Below are 19,345 nucleotides of genomic sequence, written 5' to 3'. Positions count from 1 at the left end.
ATAGTCTATGAGTTAGACAGCCAGCTATAAGTATCACCACATAGCCTCGGGCCCCTTCCCTTGCATTACTGCTCCTTCTATGAGCAAAGTTTTCTAGTATATTTACCAACATCTTGATTCAGAACAATAAGAAGAAAATGGTGGCATATTTAATAATTACAGGTAAAAATAACCAATGGCATAGACATCCACTTAAACAGTTTGATTTGTGAGAAGGTGCATTTGGGGCATGCTAATAGAACCTTTTGATCAAAAGATCTCCCCAACAAACTTACTATAGTGCACCAATTCAATTCAGTAGAGATGTTTGAAGTGTCCAAGATGAGTAAGTCCCTGACTCTAAATTGCAGTGATTGAATAAATAATTATATCACAAACCAGAGTAAGTGCATAGGAGTAGCGCAAATGCTTTAAGAGACTTATAAAGGGAGGGGTCACTTTGGCTGATAAAATTAGGGAGAATTTCCCAAAGAAAATGACGCAGGAACTGGAACTAGAAGACCTAGTCTTTCTTTTGCCAGTCTTTCTCCTCTGGAATCCATCCTCCACAGGGCTGGCTGAGTAATCTCTCTAACTCTTTGTTCTGATCATTCATTCCTCTACTCAGAAACTTTAAGTGGCTTCCCATTTCCCATGAAGTAAAATAAAAATCCTTCTACTTTCTGGTTCACTCTTACCTGCCTAGCCTCATTTTATACTACTCTCTTTCACGTATACTACATTCTAGTCAAACTACCGATTTTCATCTTTCTCTCTTCTGTCTTCCTTTGCTCACATCATTTCCCCTGACTGGAATGGATTCTCCCTTTGCAGCTCATCTCCTCCTATTGAAAGTCCTTAAAGATCTAACAAGACCATCTCCTCCATAAAGCTTTCCCTGATCCACACAGTCCCAACCTTTTGGACAAAAAGTGATATCTTCTTCCTAAAGTGTTTCATAATAGTTTTCTGGGATTTCTTCTTTAAACTTATCTCCTCCTGTCTTTCACCAGAGTTGTGTATATGCCCTGCCTCCCCATCCCACTCAACAGACATACACAAATCCATTAGATTGTTGGTTCCTTGAGAGTAGGGCTAGATCTTTTCTGTATTTGTATTCCCAGTGATTGGCACTTCATACAGCCTTCTTAAATTTAGTCTAAACCTCATAACTATTAAAAAATTCAAATACACATAAGCAGAATAAAAACATTCATGAATATATAATGCATAATTCATCTTAAATGTGTATATTAATTATTATTAGAAGGTAACAAAAACATCCTATTTGCTTCTCCATTTCCTGCTGTACTCTTTTTCTTATGTATATTTTTAATGTTACCATTTTTTACATAATTATAAAGTACGTGTATATTATTATCCCAATTTAGCTTTTTTTCTGCCTCTGCATCCTTCCTGTGTCTCCCCACATTTCTGTGTATTGTTTAGAGTTGTCCTTCCCATGGCACAATAGTGTGTGGTAGTGGATACTACTAGACTTGAACCAAAAGACCTATGTCCGAATCAATCATTCAGTCATCAAGTGTTGAAATTCTTCTAAACATCTAGAAAAGGAAGAGGTGATATCCACCCACAGCTGTTAAATAATATGATTTCTGCCTGTGACACTAACCATGTTTCTAAGGGCAGTCACTTAACCATACTTAGCCTCAGTCTCTTTGTCTGTAAAATAAAATTAATAATATATGTGGTGTCTAATTACCAAGGTTGTGAGTTTCGAAGGAGACGATATTTGTCGGGAGCTGTGTAAATCTTAAAAAATGCACACACACATACATTCTATTTCATTCATATAACTAAAGTTTGTTCATTTATTTCCCAATCACTAGATATATGGATTATTTCCAGTTTTTCCACTATTATGAATAATGCTATTGTGAATATTTCTATTGCAATAAGTATTTATGTTCCTGTCAGTAACATCTTTAGAGTATAGGCCTAGGAATAAGAACATTAATACTTCAAAAGGTAAGAATATTTTCGTTGTTCTTGTTGTATTATTCTTTATTCCTTTCCCAAAATATTGCACAAATCCATACCTCTAACAGCAGTATAATAGTCTGCCTGTTTCTCCACAGTCTCACTTGCATTAAATTTTGTCATTTTTGAACCATGCCAGTTTAATGGGTGCAAGGTAGTATTGGAGAATTGTTTTAGATTACATTTATTTGTTGTTGTTTGTCCTTCATTCTCAAAGAGGACCATGACTTCAGGGAGGTGATGCCAGACATTTATTTGAGAGCTTTATTTAGAGAGTTGAAATAACTTTTCATTTAGTTATTGATAATGTGTGTTTCTTCATTTGAGTTCCACCTGATCATTTAGCCATTTATCAGTTGGGGAATGGGTCTTGTCCATATGACGTCTATACTAATTTCTTATAGATTTTGTAGAAAAGGTTTTTATAAGAAATATTTATTACAAAGATTTTTTCCTAGTCTGTTTCTTGACTTTTTCTTCTGGATCCAGAAGTATTCTGTACTGTTGTTTTAATGAAGGGATGCTAGGAGATATCACAGGCATACGTTTGGATTAAGTGACAGGAAGGAGTCAGAAGCACATCTCAGAAAGCAGTATTTGGATACCTGAGTCTTGGGATTTTGGTTGATTTGATGCACTTTTCCCCCAGAACTGAAAATACTAAGAGAAGAGGAATTGTCTTTTATGATACAAAACTTTTTTGTGTGTGCAAGAACTATTTTTATATGACCAAATCAACTCATTTTTTCTCCTGTAATTTCTTATCTTTGTTGAATTGATTGAATTTTCCTTCCCTCCACAATTGCAATAGATACATCATGTTATTTCTTTTAATCTTGATCATTGTTTTTATAACATATTGTAGATTCTCCTGGAATTTATTCTTATTGTGAGGACGGCGAGCAGTTTAGCTGGAATGGAATTTGTTGTTTTTTGTATGATGCAGCTAAGTAGTGTGGTGGATAGAGCATAGGACTAGAAATCCAGAGAGATCTGAATTCAAATCCTACCTAAGACATTCAGCAACTGGGAAGTCATTTTAACCTCTGTCTGCTTCAGTTTCCTCATCTGTAAAGTGGGGATAATAATAATGCCTACATCCCAGAGTGGTGATGAAGATAAAATGAGATAGTTATTTCTAAAGTACTTTGCAAATGTTAAAAACGCTATAGAAATTCTAACTAATATTATTGTCATTTTTGCCATACTGTTATCTAAAGTTTTAATCGGATAATAAATTATCCAATGTTTGGTTATCTCAGATTAATCACACACTAGACTCTTAACTTGGACTCTTCCTTTGAGTTCTAGTTCTTGATTATCTATGATGTTCCATTGAGCTCTTTTTCTGGTTTTTCTGTAATACTAGATATTCACATAGTTAATAATTATTACTTTATTAGCATACCCTGAGATCTTGCCAAGCAAGTCAGTGTTCCTTTTTTTAATTCTTCATTGTTCCCTTTTATATTCTTGACAATCTAGCTAGAAACACATAAGACCTAACAGACTCACATGAAACAATGAAAGACTAGTCTAAGGCTGGCTATTGTAAGCACGATATAGTGGAACCGGATTTGGAGTCAAGGGACCTGGGTGTGACTCCTGGCTCTGAAACTTACTAGCCATAAATGTCACTATCACTTAACTTTTCTGAGCCTTCAGTTCCTCATCTAAAAATGTAGGGTAATAGAATTTATACTGAGATTGTGATATAGAAAACACTTTGTAAACCTTAAAGTGCCATATACATATATACATGTGTACAGTAGATCTCAAGAGCCTTTTCCTCTCTGGATGGCGATTGTGGAAAGTCTGAGAAATAGGACTCAAAACCAACTGCTAACATTTTTGATTTCTTATTCTAATACATCTCTGCTCCTGGAAAGAATTCTTGGAATAGCTAGGGAATTATGGGAAAGTTAATGGGACAGAGTGAGAACCATAACAAAGATGGGGAAGAGGTAACCTACTTCTAATGTTTTCCCCACTCCAATGTCCACCAGGTACATTTTGCATCTGAGAGAATGTCATTCCTAATTCCAACCCTTAATGCCATGTGGCGTTCGTAAGTCACCTTCTCTGTGCTCTAGCAAATGCCTGTTTTTAACCAGGTCTGATAAAGTCTCTCAAGATATCCTTGTGGATAAGATGGAGTGATATGGGCAAGATAGTATAATTAGGTAGGTTTAGAACTGGTGAATTATCAGTATTGGAAGAATATTAATTAATGAATTGATATAAAGCTTAGGGAAGTCCCTAGTGAAAGTCCCCAGATTTCCTTAGTCCAGTGCTACAAAGCATTCCCCTCATAAACTCAGGGTGCACTCTCCCACAAAAACACATAGCATCAGTGAGAAGAGTAAGCATAGAATATACCAGGAAAGGGGAAGATAAGGAACACATATGGCCAAGGCTATTCATGCTTCTGGCACTACAAAGCCACAATATCCTTTCTTTTCTCATGGTATCTTCATGCTGTTTGCCCCAGGCAGGGTAGCTGGGATTCCCTGGGTCTATTACTCTCCACAGCTCAATTCCTGACTGCCAGAGCTAATAAAATGCCATAGCTGGCTTTCTTCTCTGCTGCCAGGGATGATACTCCTTAAGGCTGTCCCCAGCCTCAATCCTCTTTTTTTCTGCCCCTTGCTGGAGCAGAAATTCTCTATTAGGCAAGTACCAAGTTTAATCCTGTTTCCACACCCCTTAAAACATTAGAAAATGGCTATCATCTCTCATTCTCTGATTCTTCTCCAGGATAAACACTCTTATTTCTTCAGCCAGTCCTTCACATAGTATGCTTCTGAGGTCCTTCACCCTCCTCATCACCCTACTCTTGACAGGCCCCAGATTGTGAATACCCCATCAAAAATCTGGTACACTGAACTCGATGTGATAATCCAGTTATGGTCTGACTAAGGCAGAGCAATGATTACCTCCCTTGCTATGGGTAGCATACTTTTGTTAAAGTAGCCTAAGATTGCCTTAGCAACTGACTGATTGAATTTGCAATCAGTTCAAATCCCTTGGTCTTTTTTTCACATGTGCAGCTATTTAGCCACATGTCTTTCTCATCCTGTAATTGTATAATAATTTGTTTTTTCATTCAACTGTAGTCCCTTTCCTATTGACCTTGATTAATTGTAATCTTATTAGTTTCAATCCACTATTCTAACCTCTTGAGTTCTCTTGGATCCTATAACTTTGAGCTAGTATATTGGCAATTCCACCAAACATCGTGTCCACTACAGATTGAATAAGGATTTCATGTATGTCATTGATAAAAATATTGAACAATACAGGGCTAAGAATAGATCCTGGGGTGCTCCACTACAGACTTCCCTAAGTTTCACATCAATTCATTAATCAATACTCTTCCAAAATTAATAATTAACGAGTTCCAAATCTGCCTAACTGTACTATCTAGCCCACATCCCTCCATTTTATCCCCAGGGATATCTTGAGAGGCTTTATTGAAAAATAGGCATACAGTATCTACAACTTTTCTTTGACTTAATAGCCTAGTAAACCTGTCGAAAAAGGAAATGAGTTTAATCTTTCGTTACTTTTTCTTAACAAACAGGCTGCCTCACAGACTTGTCCTTGATCACCATTTCATTTCACAAACCATTTCTTTAATGGTGCATTTTAGAATTTTGCCAGGAATTTATGTCCAACTCACTGTCCTATACTTTGAACCACCTATCTCTTCTATTCCTTGAAAATCAGGGCAGAATTTCTGTGCCTCCAGTCCAGCAGCACCTGTCCCATTCACAGTTCCTTGAAGATCACTGTCAGTGATTTGGCAATCACATCTACAAATCTTTTCAGTAGTTCATCTACTTCTGTATTTCAGGCAAGGTGACTTGGACCCATTAACAGCAGATGAGTGATTGTCCTCACTACTTGATGCCTGATTTATTTTAGGTGCTGAGTTCCTTTTCAAGGATTTTTGTTCTGTCTTTCTTTGCAGATCATTCAATTGGTAGAGGAAAGAGAAGCCAAATGGGAATTGAATAGTTCCACCTATTTTCCATCATCTATTATCCCATCTACCCCATGAAACAATGCTTCTTCTTACTCCTTACGTAGCTTTTTTTAAAGGCTATTTTTAGCATTTTTGAAAGCCACAGCTAAAACTGTTTTATAAGTCAAGGTTTTAATTAGACTATTAATTCCATTGGTCAGATCAAGTATATGCCAAGGAAATCCATGTTAGAGGGTAGCATAATCTTGAGAGTATTGTATGATTGTTTTTAAAGTAATGTGGAAGAGGATGGTGCAAGAAGAATGGGAAAACTCATTCATGATATTATTGACCCCAAAATGGCGTTTGAGAGAATATGATTATCTACCAATCCATATGTCTTTCTTAATCAAATCATTATAAGACTGATGTATGCATCTATCCTTGATGAAAATATGAAGTGGGAAGATGCAGACTATTCTATAATGCAGACCATATCTTTATAGTTACACAATTGACTAAAAGGTACAGCAGATACAAAATTCCTCTATAGCTATCAATTTTTTTATTTTTAAAAAGCATTTGACTGGGAAGAACAGATTTAAAGTATCTTCTGTTATGCATATGTTAAGATCATATGAAATTCCTTTATAAATACAACCACATAGGTATTGCTATTCAGCAACTTTCTGATTATTAATAAGGCATAAAACAAAAAGTTATATGCTTGCCAAAGCTAATCACCATCATCATGGAGTATATCCTATATAAAGTCCAAATGGAAAGTGTTTAGTATGATGAGGTTCCTGTTTTGCAGGTGACATTGTGTTGATTATGTCAAGCCTAAAACATCACAGAGTGTCCTCACTGAGATCCATGATTATTCAAAAGATATTAATTGCCCTAACAATCCATATAGAAAAAAACTAAAGGGATGAAAAAATATCTATTAGCCACACCGTAATGCATCTGAATTATGAAACCTTGAGTTAGTGCACCAGCATACATATTTAGGATGAATGCTATAGATGAACAATGACTTGGGTTCACAGTTTTGTAGGATTATGAATATTGGAATATCAAAATCTCCAAAGAGGCACATTTACAAGTGATACAAATGTAGATGTAATATATAGATGTGTGTACTAGGTAAGCATGAATTGGAGCCATTCACTTCAGCAATTTGAATAAGGCATCTCTGGGTGAATTTGGAGAGTTTTCAAATGAAAAGGAGACAATCAGGTTCTTTAGTCCATTTCAGTTCCCACATTTGTAGGCAAAGGACTCTCCAAGTAAGTGATTATGTGGCAACTCAGCATCAGCAGCGGAAAAGGGAAAGGAAGAAATCCCATGAATAAGACTAATGTGTTTAAATGAGATTTATTAGAGTATATTCTGTACAGCTAATTGGAAATGCAAGAGGGATGCTGTGGTCCTCCAAATCTGAATGCACATTGGGGTGGTATAAGGCAGTTCTGAAGATGGGTTCTCAGCTTTCTCTTTCCGTACAGGAAAAGGCTTTCTGATGTGTTTTTAGAAATACCTTCCTCCTTCTCAGAGGTTTCCTGATGGTTATTGGTGGGGAGCAGGGTATTATCTCTTACTTCCACTTCATGAGCAACACTCTGGAATCTTTGGCTGCCATAATCAGCTGAGGAAATGAGAATATGGAATTGGGATGTTTCCAGTTTACTTGGGGAGGGGGAAAGAGGGCAGCAAAAGGGATGTGGCAGATCTTATCTATGATCCTAGGTGCTGTGAGGCTAGAGTAAGTGGGAAGGAGAGAAGATGGTTCTCCATTTAAAAATAAAATAAACTTTAAAAAAGAATATATCTCATTAATTTGGATTTGGGCTACAATCTCTCTTAGTGGCCACTGACTGCACTCTTAACCCCAGCTTAGCCAGCTTTCCGAGGCTCATATTGGTCACAAAGAAGACAAGGAGAAAGAGTTTAGATTGAGATTCAGTGAGTGTAGCCCATCCCCATGCCTGAAAAAAACACCTTAAAATGCTCATCTTGCCATTTGGCTCTGAGGCTTACTGGCTATGTGACAGTGTGTTCATCTGTTAAAAAATGGATAATAGCAATTTACTTTCCACAGCACCGAATAGTTGTAAACTTTACCTCAAAAAAAATGTACATAAAGTATCTGTAACTGCAAAGTGCTCTATAGGGGTAAACTATGATTATTTCTCTTACTTTTAATAGTGTTATTATTAGATATGAGCCATGGGTTACCATAGTTATTGAAGAATTAAAATTGTGGGTCCTGTAAAGGGCAATGAGAGATCCATGGAGCCTATGATCAGGCTGCAACAATTACCAATGAGAAATTTCATAGGAGAAATAGACCATCAGATGCATGAACAAAAAGAAACCTAATTATGTAGAGAGATAACTAATGGTTGGCCATATTGTTTCAATGGTCATTGACATCACATTGTCAAGAGATATGGGGAAACTAGGTGGCCGTGTATAGAGAGTTGGGCTTAGAGTCAGGAAAACCTAAATTCAAATGTGGCCTCAGATATTTATTAGCTGTGAGAGCCTGGGCAAGTCACTTAACTTCTGTTTGCCTCACTTTACTCATCTGTAGAATGTTGATAACAATATCCCCCACTTCCCAAGAGGATTATGAGGATAATGTTTGTAAATTTCTTAAGACAGTGCTAAGCACTTTACTTGGCACATGGTAAGCACTATATAAATGTTAACTATTATTACTATTATGATTATTACGAAGGTCCTCAGCGCATTTGGGTGGGCCCTCTTTGAAAGATTTTTGGGAGGATTATGGACAAGAATTACTCAGGATGGTGTATCAGTAAGGCAATAATAACAATGTAGATGATAATTGTCAAAATGCCTATGTGGTTCTGTATTGCAAAGTATATGAGACTCTCCACATAGAAGGTAGAAGTAAACCATTTATTCAGACACTAGAGAACCATATCCCATAAGCTGTTTATCCAATCTATCAGAGCAGTAAAACATTCAATACACAATATCACAGCATGGAGCCTCACCATCCCAAACCCCTCCGACCCCCTGCTGGGGTCTTCCCAAAAACAAACTTACAGTACAGCTAAGTCACATCCTGTTCAGCTCTAACTATCACGATGGCGGCCATTAGCAGCCATAACTTCTCTCTCTCTCTCTCTCTCTCTCTCTCTCTCTCTCTCTCTCTCTCTCTCTCTCATTTCCTGTGACATAACTTCCTTTTCCTATCAGGAAGCTCCTCCCACCCTATCAATGGGTGGGAAAGATCTTCAAATCTAAATTGCTGCTACAGACAGGAAGGCATGAATGGGTCATGATCTGTCCCTTTTGAGGGAGTTGTCATGTTGATGAGATCACATCCTTAACTGCATCAAAGTGTTATTTATTTTTGTTGTTATTACATTTTTATAATTTTGACATTACATTACACTATTACACTTACATTGCGTTATTATTTTTGTTATCCATGCACATGATAGTTATTGTATGCAAATCCAAGACTGGCTTTCATAGAGAGCTAAAGTCCCAATAACAAGAAAACCCGGAATTTACCAAACTGTGATGACTTTGGTTGTCACCATCATCATTATTAACACCAAGGGTCTGAATTCCTGACCTTCTCTTTTGTGACTCATACATAGTTGTGTTGCATGACTTCTCTTTGTGGCCTCATCTCTCTCATTTGGAACATGACGGAAATAAGTAGTACATCTTTTTGTAAGTAGATACATTTTAGAAAATTTTGAAATTACAGAATTAGTAAAATGTATCATTAATTCGCTTTGTGGAATCTGAATGAAACCTTGAAGTTAGCAAATTTGACAAATATCTATTTAGCATCTACTGTGTTTAAGAAGCATCTGCAACTCTTTTAAGATGGAGACCCTGTCATACAAATCCATGATATTCAGTATTATATAAGTGCATTAAAGAGGTGTTTTTAAAAAGTTCTTTATGAAGTGGTAAGTCTCTACCAGCCGGGGATAAATAAAGGCTGAAGATCACAGAAAGCTTCATGGTCATGGTATCATTTGAGTTGAGGATAATTTCATTTTACATTACTTCTCTTCATGTTCTCTCTATTCCAGAAAAAAAAACTGGCCTCCTCTGTTTCTCCAATTTTACATTCCTCTTTCCCATCTCTCTGTCTTTGCACAAGGTGTCTCTCAGATCTAGAATATACTCTCTCCTCAGTTCTCTACTTTGATCAGCTGGAGAGAATCCAGAAGAAGACAAGGCAAGTTGTATAGAGACTCAAGATCATATCGTATGAGGATACATTGGAGGAACTAGGATTGTTTAGCATGGAGAGAAGACTTGGGGAGACTATGGTAGTTGTCTTCATGTTTTTAATGGACTGTCCATAGAAAGGGATTAGATTTGTCCAGGCTAGGCTTCAGAAGGCAGAACCAGGAACAATGCATAGAAGTAGCAGTTAGCTTGTTTTAAGGGAAAACTTCTCAATACATAGAGCCAATCAAAAGCGGAATGGAGTGGAGTGCCTCAGGAGATCGTGTTTTCTTTCCCGAGGGATCTTTAAGTGAAGGCTGGCTGATCTCTTTTTAGGAAAGATGTAGATAGAGGGGATTCTTGTTCAGATATAACTAGAATAGATGGCCTCTGATGTCCCTTCCAAACCTGAGATTCTGTAATTCTGAGTTAAAGGATGGATGGGAACTCAACAGACCCAAAGCAGGATAACATGAAGTGTTGGATAACAGCTAAGTACAGGTAAGTGGCTTAGTGGATAGAGAGCTGGGCCTGGAGCCAGGAAGACTAAACTTCCTGAGTTCAAATCTGGCCTTACACACTCACTAGCTGTGTGACACTGGGCAAGTCACCTAACCCTATTGGCCTCAGGTTCCTCATCTATAAAATGAGCTGGAGAAGGAAATGGCAAATCTTTGCCAAGAAAACCCCAGATGGGGTCACGACTGAAATGACTGAATAACAACAAAAAACTGGTGAAGTGTGATAGTGTGGGCAGAACATATGAATCATGGTATGGAAGATCCTAGATTTTGGAAAGTGCTGTAGTGGAAAAGTGAACTAGCAGATAGTAACAAAAATCTCAATAGGCATAATGCCCACTGGTGTACTACAGTGTTGAGCATGCTACAGAGAGATGCTCCATCTTTCTCATCAAAAAATTTAAACTTATTTTCGTTGTTGCAGAGGGGTCAAAGGGTACCCTTGATGCTTGTAAATAAGAAGACTAGAGGAGTGTAAAGTTGTGCGGTATTTGGACTCAGAGAATCTGGATTTAATTCTTGGTTTTTTAACTTACCTGCTGTGTGACCTTGGGCAAGTCACTTAATCTTACTGATCCTCAGTTCCCTTTTCTGTAAAATGGGGATATTAATGATTGTACCTACCTCTACCTTGTGGAGTTGTGAGAAAAGCACCCTTAAACCTTTGTAAATAGTATTATTGTCATTTTATTGGAAACTTAGCCCTGATTTTCATAGGAAATTGGGAAATAAAATTTACTTTTACGGAAATTCACTTGGTAGCTACATTTCTAGGAATATGACTTTTCCTTAAAACAAAAGTATAAGTAGTTTTCTCCCTAGGCCATGGGCCCTAATGTAAAAACCTCAGCTTGAAAGGAGTTTGGTTTGATTTTTCTCAGATCTGATGCATGAAGCCTACCATTCATTCATCTTTAAATCTTGGCTCAAGGTATGAGGACCACTATCCTTTTTTGCCTTAACCACCTTGACTCCTTTGGCCGAGATTTCTCCCCACCGAAATTACTGGTTTCATCACTGCCACTTTCCCTAGGTTCCCAAATTAATTCATACTTTTTCTTTTTCTTATTGACTCCTAGACCCCTTCTTAAACAAAGACCCCAAGAGTCTTTACTTGAGACTCTAAGCCCCTCTTCACAAAGGAATGTAAATTCATAAATAATATCCAGAAACACAGATTATATGTAGATGCAAGAGTAATCAAAAGTATACATGAAGAATTCTAGCCAGTCCAAACTTGCTAAGTTTTTCCCTAGGCCTAGTTTCCCTAGGCCTAACCTAGTGATTCTTTGAAGCCCACTTTCTTTTTTTTTTTCCAACTATGTGTAAAACAATTTTTAACATTTGTTTTTTAAAAGTTTGAAACAAGTGTTTTTAATTTGTTGACTTTTTAAAAAGTTGTATCGATTCATTTTCATATACAATCCCCTTTTCCTATCTTTTATATGGAAATATTCATATTTGTGTAGTATTTGTCAAGTGCAGAATAATAAAAAGTAGAAAAAATTTGAAAGATGGATTACCTGTGGACACCAAATTCTTCCAGATGTTCTTCTTTTCAGGGGACTTCTTGTCCCCCGTTTGCATTCAACTCCATAGCACTGCAGAACTTCCTGAAAGAAGTCTATAATTCCTCAAACATTTGACCTGACCATTCATACAGGAAAGAACAAATGGATGACACATCTCTATTGACTACATGACATGCATTTGGATAGGCAGCCTATAAAACCTGCCCATCAGTATATCTGGAACAGACAAATATAAATGGACAATGAGTTGAATCCAGAATTAAATAGAATAGAAGAGCAGAACCAGTCGCCTTTATCAAGCTTCTCCCAGAATCAAAAGCCTATCTTTTTACTAAAATAGGTCCAATCAGTCATGTTTTTTGCCTGAAAGACACATGAAGCACAACAGTATCTGACAAATCTCATAAGAATATTGCACAAAGAACTGGAGGGCTACATGGTAGAGCCATGGTAGAACATAAAGGCATTAGAAACTTCAAAGAAAAATATAAATAAAGAACATTAACAAGACTAGTCAAGGGATGAGGCACAGAGAGGACAAATGGACAGCCTGAGTGTTCCACAGGCATCTTCATGTTCTCAGGGGAAAGTGAGAAAGGTCTGCAGCACATTGGGTGGAAAGACATGGGGAGACAAGGGCATCAGTCTCACAAGATGGTGTGTAATCTGTTTCACTAGAGGAAACATTTCAATGAACATGATCACAGATCCATTATGAGTATTACCATGATACTGTGGCATCATCATAGATAGCGCACTCAACCTGAAAACAACAAGACCTAGGTTCAAATCCTACTTCTGATACTGGCTCAGCTTGATGCTGAGCATGGGCAAGTCTCTAAAACTCAGTCAATGCCCTTAATACTTAATTACTCATATTATGAGATCATAGATCTTTGATGCATTAACTGTTTAAACTCCATGTAAGAGCATAGATGATTTTATCTAAACTTTGTATCTCCTCTAGTATTTAGGAAGGAAATGAGCATTTGTCAAGCACTACTGTATGCCAGAGTCTTGGTAAATGCTTACAAATATTCCCTTATTTGATCCTCACAGCAACCCTTGAGAGGCAGGTGCTATTATTATCCCCATTTTGCAATTGAGGAAACTGAGGCAGATAGAGATTCAGGTACTTGTCCAGGGTCATACAGCTAGTGTGTGAAGGTAGATTTGAATTCAGGTCTTCCTTACTCCAAGCACAGCACTTTATCCATTGTACCATCCAGCTGCCTCTGTGTTTTGTATGTAGTATATATTGCATATATATTGTATTGTATACAGTAGTTATTACACATACACATTTGCTGAATTGAATGAGGGCAAGTCTTTTTGCCTGGTGATACCCTGAACACTACTGGGACCTGACAAGGTAATTTATTCACTAACTGATAATCTAAAAGAGTTCATTGGCTTAATCCACAGGCCAGCCTCCTTACCATCTCTCCTTGTTTCTGCTGGTAAAATCAGACTCTGCATTCCATGCACACTCCAGTGACTTTGTTTCTGTTAGACCTTTCACACTGTAAGGAAACCCTGTTGTGGAGCATCAGAAGGAGGACCCTGAATCCTTGTATTCTATTCCCAGATCTGCTTAGTTGCTGTATGATTTCAAAGTCATCCTTTTTCCTGGAGATCTGTGTATGGTAGAGTGAAAAGTGTTAAAAGGGGCATCAGGAGACTTGAGCTGTTGGACTAACTAACTCTGCCATGAACTCGCTGGACAAGTCATCCCAACCTCTGATGCCCATTTCCTTCTATAAGATGAAGGCCGTGAACTGAAGAGAGGCAGTTCAGTATAGCAGATAGAGTCTTGTAATTGGAATCAGGAAGACCTGAGTATGAATCTTGTGTCTTTTAGTGATGCTTATTAGCTGGGTGACCCTGGGGAAATCATTTGACCATTCCATTTCCTCATCTTAAAAATGGAACTACTAATAACCTGTAGTGCCTGTCAGACCTGAGTGGGATTATGTGTGTAAAATTTTTTGCAAAGTTTAAAGCCTTGTAAATGTTGTTGTTATTATTATAAATGATCTCTAAGGTCCTTTCCAATGCTAAAATCCCACAACTCTGTGACTTGCCACTCCACTTCCCACTCCCACCCCCAGGATCCTGTGAGAATTGTCTATTTTCAAAATGCTTTGAGGTACCACAGAAGCTGAAGAAACTGGGTCATCCAACAAGGCTTCCAAAGCTATGCATGCCTTCTTTCCATCTCCAGACCCAAAAACTGGGGACCCCAAATAAGAAGTTTACTCCAGTCCAAATCAGTCCATGTTCCTTCTATACTTGGTAGCTAAGGAGGCAATTATAAAAATCCTATACAAAGGACTCATGAAGGAAAATGCTATCCACATCCAAATAAAGAACTGATGGATTCTGAATGCAAATCGAAGCATACTTTGTTCACTTACTTTATTCATTTTCATGGGTTTTTTCCTTTTGATTTGTTTCTTCTTTCACAACTGTAACTAATATGGAAATATGTTTTACATGATAGCACGTGCATAACCTATATCAAATTGCCTATCATTTTCGGAAGGGAGGGAGAGAGATAAAGTTGGAATTCAAAATCTTGTAAAAAACTAATGCTGAAAATTGTTTTGACATGTAATTGGGGAAAAAATAAAATACTATTAAGAAGAAAAAAAAAGATCCTAGTTGGTATAAAACTTAGTTCCTAGGCCTGCCCTGGAACAAACCTAGGAAGCCTTATATTTGCTCTGGAACTGAGCCAAAGAAAGTTGTGGCTCAATAATGATGCTTGTGTCCTCTTCCCAACATTAGACATGATAATGGGCTGGGCTGTCATGACTAGGGGAACCAGCCTAGCATTTCTGGGAATGGGTAAAACTTTCAAATGGGGCCTGCATCTGACAGTATTGTAAAGTCACTAAAGTCTATCTGTATTACTTCTCTGTTTCCTTTTCCCTCTTTTTCTGAATTTTTTCTCCCCTGGAACCCAGGGCTCTCATACTACCCAGAGCTGCTCCTTTTGGAAAGGAAAACTCTTTGGAAAGTTCACTAGGCTTGATGTCAGAAGTCCTTGCCTTAGGGTCTACCTGGACCCCTTCAAATGCTATGCCGGACAAGTGATTTCATAGGCAACTCTTAATGAAGAAACTCCCTCCACTAATGCAGATTGGCCCTTGTTCTAGAAGCTATTTTCTCAGTGACTTGCCCAGGATCACACAGTTAGGATGTGTCAGATGAAGGACTCAAACTCAGGACTTCCTGGTTTATAGCTGGCTCCATCTTCTACACCACAGCTGGCTCCCGGTTCTGCCACTTACTAAATTTTGTGAACTTAAGTCTCAGGGCTTCAGTTTTCCTCATTCACTAATTAGCTCTTAATTAGGGATAATAACCCTTCATGCAGGGTTGATGTCAGGCTCAAGTGACACTGAAAATTAAATTCAGGTTTACTGCCATTATATATTTATGTTGAGGTGCCAGGGATCAACATGGTGCCCTTACCAGGAGTATTGGTACTTTAAAAGAGGATCTCAGAAAGGGCAATGCTTACCCCTAAATGAATGCAGGAAGATGTCATGGTGGCAGGGCAACAAGAAAGATACTTGAGGGGCTAAGACAGACCTTTTGTCATTCAGTCATTTCAGTTGAATTCAGTCCTACTCTTTTGTGACCCTATTCAGGGTTTTCTTGGCAAAGGTATTGGAGTGGTTTGCCATTTCCTTCTGCAGTTCGTTTTACAGATGAGGAAACTGAGGCAAATGGGGTTAAGTGACTTGCCCAGGACCACATAGCCAGCAAGTGTCTGAGGCTGGATTTGAACTCAGGTCTTCCTGAGTGCAGGCCCAGGTGTTCTATCCACTGCACCACCTAGCTACCCTGGGACAGACCTTCCTATTCCTGGTGACATATAAATGCCTGTCTACTTACTGCCCATAGACATAAATGTATTCCTGCTTCCACACAGAATCTCAGTGTCAGACCCAGAAGGAGATTTAGATATCAGTTAGTTCAAGCCTCTAATTTAGACACAGAGAGAAGTGCCCAAGGCCCCACCACTACTCAGTTGCAGATCCCCCACTTCAGCACAGGTCTTCTGATTCCAAGCCCAGTGGTCCTAACACCATCTCAGCCCACACTTCTCAACAGCGTCTCTACCCTGTCAGAGTAAGCTTTGCCAGTCTGCCTCCCTGACACCTACTTTCCTAACAGATGAAATGCTCAGGCTGAAGAGGAAGATGCATATTCCAGGTGCTGTCCTTCCCCTCCCACTCCCCGCCTCCTCCAACAATCTGAGCAACCTATCTATCCATCCATCTAGATGGAGTGTATGCCTCTACTGCATCTTCCCAAACACCCCTATTAACCTAAGCGCAATGGCCCGGATTCTCCATTCATCTGAAGTAAAGGGAGGCAAGTAGAGATTGAAAGCAAGAAATTCATCTATTCCTGAACCTCCTTAAAGACCCCCTTCCCCCTTCTCTCTTTCTCCTTCCTCCCTTCCCCCTCTCCAAACCTCCTACCCCCTCGCCCCTGTGCTTTCTCCGTTGCTAGGGCCCCCGCATGTAACCTGGATACCAGGCTCAGCAAATAGCTAGCCGGCTCTTTGGGAATCCAGCATCACAGCCCAGAGCGCCCCCGCTCCAGCGCATTCTCCCTGCCGCCCACTATGGCAGGGCAGCGGCCCCATCTAGCTCTGCTTGGAGGGACCTGGGAGCAGCCCCACTGAAGGAGGGTAGGGGGCAGCCAGAACTTAGGGGGAGTCTGGTGGAGCCGCATCTGGGACACGTGCGCTCCTCTTGGCTGGCTGCCGAAAATGGCTTTGCAGAGAAGACTCAGGTCTCTGCTCCTTACAGCTGCAGAATAGGTCTATTGTCTGGGGCTTCTTTTCCTCATTCTTCAGCCCCCTCCCCCTCCCCTTTCCCCTCCAGCCAGTCCCTCTCTTTGAACTCTTCTCTCTGGGAGCAGCCAAGGATCCGAATTTTCTTATCTGGAACCTGAAGCCACCCACTCATCTTCCCCCTTCCCCCTCCCTCCCTCCCCCCCATCCTTCAGCCAAGGCCAGCCATGGCGAAGGGCCCAGACTGCAGCCGGCCTCAATGGAGCATCCTACACACCTTCCTTCGTTGCAACATGAACCCTGAGACTCAGCGTGTGGTGGTCTTTGTCATCCTGCTCTTCCTCATCATCATTAATGTCGTGCTGATGTTCCTGCTAGCTTTCCGCTGAGCACTGAGAGGGGCCGCAAAGCAGTCTCAGTAGGAGAGGGAGCCAGCGGTGCCAGGGCTGGTGGCTGGTGCTGGTGGCTGGGGGTGAGCAGCACACAGGGCTTCCGGACCAGCAGGTCAGCTTATCGTTGTCTGATTCTGGTTGCCTGTCTTTCCTGTCTCCCCCACCCCCCTTCCTCTCAACCTCCCCATCCTCCTATCCCACCACACCAGTAATCAAGCGGAGGGCAGACTGGTCTCATTCTGCTCCGGGCTCTTGGACACTGATAGTGCCTTCTTCCTGGAAAGGGGCCCAGCCAGCCCTCTGAACTGAACAAAGACTAAAGCCAGCTGTGGAAACTCCCCTTGCCCACCCCCCCCAAGGTTAATCTTCCTGCTGCATTAGACTCCCAGATTTGCACTCAAAGGGTCTACCTGTACTTTCAGAACCCTTTGTGTGACCCTCTTTGTGTGTGCATGTGATTCTGTGATAGCCTGTATGCGACTGTGTATGTGAGTGAGCGTGTGTGTCTGTGTGTAGGACTGGTTTTAGGTGCAGCTATATGTGACCCTAGAGCTGTGTTGTGAGCCTGGGTATAATCATGTGGCCCCGGGAAAGATCTTTTGCAGATCTCATCATATTGTTCTGTCTGTGCCTGTGTCTGTGTACACCTGCGTCTGTAAATTTGTGCCTGTGCGCGTGTATGTGTGTATGTGTGTGTGTATGTGTGACGGTGTTTTTGTGTGAGAGGAGGATGGGGGATTGAGTGGATGTAATGATGTGATTTCTGTGACTATGGGAGTGTGACTGTGGACATGGGGACCATGTGTGGTAGGTGGGGGGCACATTAACTGCAGCTGCTTTCCTTCCAAGCCACACCTGTCTTTTGATGAACTATCAATTACTGCTGTTAACCAAGAGCTTCTTTGCTGATGGGATCTCAAGCCACACTCTGCCCTCCACCAGCATCTTCCCTAGGCCAGGGCACTAGAAATCATGATGAGGGCAGCATGATGTTCAGTTAACTGGACTTGGCCGCCGGGGCTGGGAGCCGGTGTGCTCACTCAACTGAGCTTGGGGTGCGTTCACTGCACTAACTGCACTCTTGCCTCTGTGGGCATTGTGGGGATGGGGGTGGGGAGACGCATGGTGTAACAGTGACAAACAGCTGACAGGAAGCCAAGACCTCATCATAGAGGCCCCTTTGCAATGGGCCCTGTGTCAAGAGTCATGCCAATTGTATATAGGCTGAGAACTGGATTTAAAAGGCCAGAGTGGGGCCTGACAAAATGACTAAGGGACCCTTTAGGGCCCCTTCCACAGGACTTCCATGTGAAGGGCTCTGTCTCCCCTTGACATTGGCACATGTTAGCTTCACATCCCCACCAAAAAAGCCTATTGTCAAGTTCAAGGACAGAAATACCTGGATACTATGACTTTCCTGCCATCATACAGTTCCTGCCCTGAACAACTCGATATACTACCCAGTTCCATAGGGCTGAGATCTTCTCCAAGGCTAATGACAGCAGCCTCCTGAGCCGAACAGTGCCCATCCCCAGAAACCATCCCAGGGGTCATCGTTGGCATGTCTCTGTTATGTCATGGGCATGGAGTGTGTCACTAAGATGCTATGGACTCACTTTGTGTCTCTGTGATGTCAAGGATATGGAGCATGTCTTGGATGTTTTTGGACGTGGAATGTGTCTCCATGACATCGTGGGTGTGGAGCGTGACTTCATGGACGTGAAGCGTGTCCCCTGTGACATCGGGGCTATGGGATGTATCTCTGATGTCATGGACATAGAGTGTAACTCTATGATGTCACAGGCATGGAGAATTTCTCTTTTATTCAATAGATGTTAAAAGCACATATAATGATGTTTGGTTTTTTAAAGCGCCATGCCCTGCTCAAACTGTGGGATTTTCTA

General features: G+C 40.3%; 1 protein-coding gene across 2 annotated transcripts in view; it reads left to right on the top strand.

Annotated features, from left to right (window-relative positions):
- The window catches only part of ARHGEF4 (Rho guanine nucleotide exchange factor 4), a 259,078-nt gene that overhangs the window by 182,784 nt on the left and 56,949 nt on the right, over positions 1 to 19,345 (top strand). The window contains exon 1 of one of the 2 annotated variants that reach the window (XM_036744439.1): positions 17,446 to 17,553. The exons of the other annotated variant lie outside the window; for it this stretch is intronic. The gene's annotated coding sequence lies outside the window, so the exon portion shown is untranslated. Of the gene's footprint in view, positions 1 to 17,445; positions 17,554 to 19,345 lie in introns of those variants that run through there. 2 annotated transcript variants of the gene reach the window in all.

Source organism: Trichosurus vulpecula, chromosome 2 (genome assembly GCF_011100635.1).
Source record: "Trichosurus vulpecula isolate mTriVul1 chromosome 2, mTriVul1.pri, whole genome shotgun sequence".
Classification (NCBI taxonomy): Eukaryota; Metazoa; Chordata; class Mammalia; order Diprotodontia; family Phalangeridae; genus Trichosurus; species Trichosurus vulpecula.
This window is presented reverse-complemented; position numbering and strand designations above follow the sequence as displayed.